At 44.0% G+C, this 2,383-nt stretch overlaps 1 pseudogene; it reads left to right on the top strand.

Moving 5' to 3' along the window:
- The first annotated feature begins 1,441 nt into the window (after positions 1-1,441).
- On the top strand, positions 1,442-2,383 carry LOC132485644 (olfactory receptor 7A10-like; annotated as a pseudogene).

Raw genomic sequence — 2,383 nt, 5'->3', positions numbered from 1 at the left:
GAAGCCCGTGCACCTAGAGCCCATGCTCTGCAACAAGAAGCCACTGCAATGAGAAGCTCGCGCACCGCAACGAAGAGTAGCCGCCACTCGCCGCAGCTAGAGAAAGCCCACAAGCAGAAACGAAGACACAACACAGTCAAAAATAAATAAATAAATATTTAAAAGAAAGAGGACTTGGAGGGTAGGGGATAATTACAAAGCCATTGCCATATAGACATGTCCAGAAAGGTAGCTAACAAGGAACAACTGGTTGAAAGAAATGTGCTATAAAATGACTCTTTCTGAGTTTCTAGACTTGCAGGATCTCAGTTCCCTGACCAGGGACTGAACCTGGGGCCACAGCAGTGAAAGCGCCGAGTCCTAACTACTGGACTGCCAGGGAACTCCCTAAATCAGTTTTTCAGAAAAAGCATTAGCTATTCTTGTTTTAAGGGCCAGACAGAAATTTCCCCTACAGGTATGACACTTCCACAATAGACAAGATATAGATTCATTTAACCTTTTCTTATAAATGTCCCTCACTGTAGGCTGATGGCAAATGACAGATTGCAGCAAAACAATTCTTTCTATATAGACAGGTTCCAGTGGAGTGGTTTGATCCAATTTGTAAAAAGTAGGATATTTAAAGGAATGGATTAATGATATTATTTCTCACATTGAGACAGTAAAGAATCTGAGCTTATAATTTCCAGCAATATCTGAGATTTGCCATTCTGAGCAGACTCAGTATAAAGTTAACTACAGAGTTAAAATTCTCTGAGAAAGTGAAGTCATCCAACCAGGTTTGACCCTATGTGAAGAAACGATGAGAATTTAATCACAGATTTTATTTATTTATTTATTTATTTACGGCTGTGTTGGGTCTTCACTGCTGTGCATGGGATTTCTCTAGTTGCTGTGAGCGGGGGCTACTCTTTCTTGCGGTGCGCAGGCTTCTCATTGCAGTGGCTTCTCTTGTTACAGAACACGGGCTCTAGGTGCACGGGCTTCAGTAGTTGTGGCTTGTAGGCCCATTAGTTGTGGCTCTTAGGCTCTAGAGCACAGGCTCAGTAGTTGTGGCACACAGGCTTAGTCACTCCGCGGCATGTGGGATCCTCCCAGACCAGGGCTCGAACCCGTGTCCCCTGTGTTGGCAGGCGATTCCTAACCACTGCACCACCAGGGAAGCCCTAATCATAGATTTTACAGTGCCATGCAGGCATGATAGTTCCTAAAAAAATAAAATATTTTCATTTTTAATAAAATGTTATAATTTTTAAATTTTAGTATTAGAACAAAATGTATGGTATTTAGAAGTCATTCAAATATTACTTGGTGAAGGAAGAAATGAGTAGAGCAACCAGAAGGGAAGAATTATTTAAATGACTTCTCTCAAACAAGTGATGTCTGTGTGTCTGTTTCATGGTAATTCATGTCTCTATTTTCCAGTAGACTCGTCAACAACATGGAATCAGAAAACCAGACTGGTGTCTCAGAATTCCTCCTCCTGGGCCTCTCAGAGGATCCAGAACTGCAGCCCTTTCTCTTTGGGCTCTTCCTGTCCATGTAGCTGGTCACTGTGCTGGGGAATCTGCTCATCATCCTGGCCATCAGCTCAGACTCCCGTCTCCACACCTCCATGCACTTCTTCCTCTCCCACCTGTCCTTCGTTGACATCTGTTTCACCTCCACTATAGTCCCCAAGACGTTGGTGAACATCCAGACAGGGAACAAAGTCATCACCGATGCAGGCTGCCTCATTCAGGTGTATTTTTTCATGGTTTTCATATGTATGGACAATTTGCTCCTGACCATCATGGCTTATGACCGCTACGTGACCATCTGCCACCCTCTGTATTATGCAATCATCATGAACCCCCGTCTCTGTGGTCTGATGATTCTTTGCTCCTTGTTCATTAGCATTATGAACGCCTTGCTCCACAGTCTGATGGTGTTGCATCTGTCCTTCTGCACAGACTTGAAAATCCCCCACTTCTTCTGTGAACTTGCTCAGATCCTCAGACTTGCCTGTTCTGATACTCTTATCAATGACATCCTGATGCATCTAGTGACTAGCCTGTTAGGTGTTGATTCCCTCTCAGGGATAATTTTCTCTTACACTCACATTGTCTTGTCCATCCTGAGGATCCCATCAATTGGTGGAAAGTATAAAGCTTTTTCCACCTTTGGGTCTCACCTGTCTGTCGTTTTCTTATTCTATAGGACCTGTGTTGGAGTTTACCTTAGTTCTGCAGCTACTCTCTCCCCCAGGAGGAGGGCAGTGGCCTCAGTGATGAACACTGTGGTCACTCCTATGGTGAACCCCTCCGTCTATAGCCTGAGGAACAGAGCCATAAAGGGAGACTTGAGGACACTGATCTCTGGAACATTTTCTTTTTCATGA

The sequence above is a fragment of the Mesoplodon densirostris genome, chromosome 3 (genome assembly GCF_025265405.1).
Source record: "Mesoplodon densirostris isolate mMesDen1 chromosome 3, mMesDen1 primary haplotype, whole genome shotgun sequence".
Classification (NCBI taxonomy): Eukaryota; Metazoa; Chordata; class Mammalia; order Artiodactyla; family Ziphiidae; genus Mesoplodon; species Mesoplodon densirostris.
This window is presented reverse-complemented; position numbering and strand designations above follow the sequence as displayed.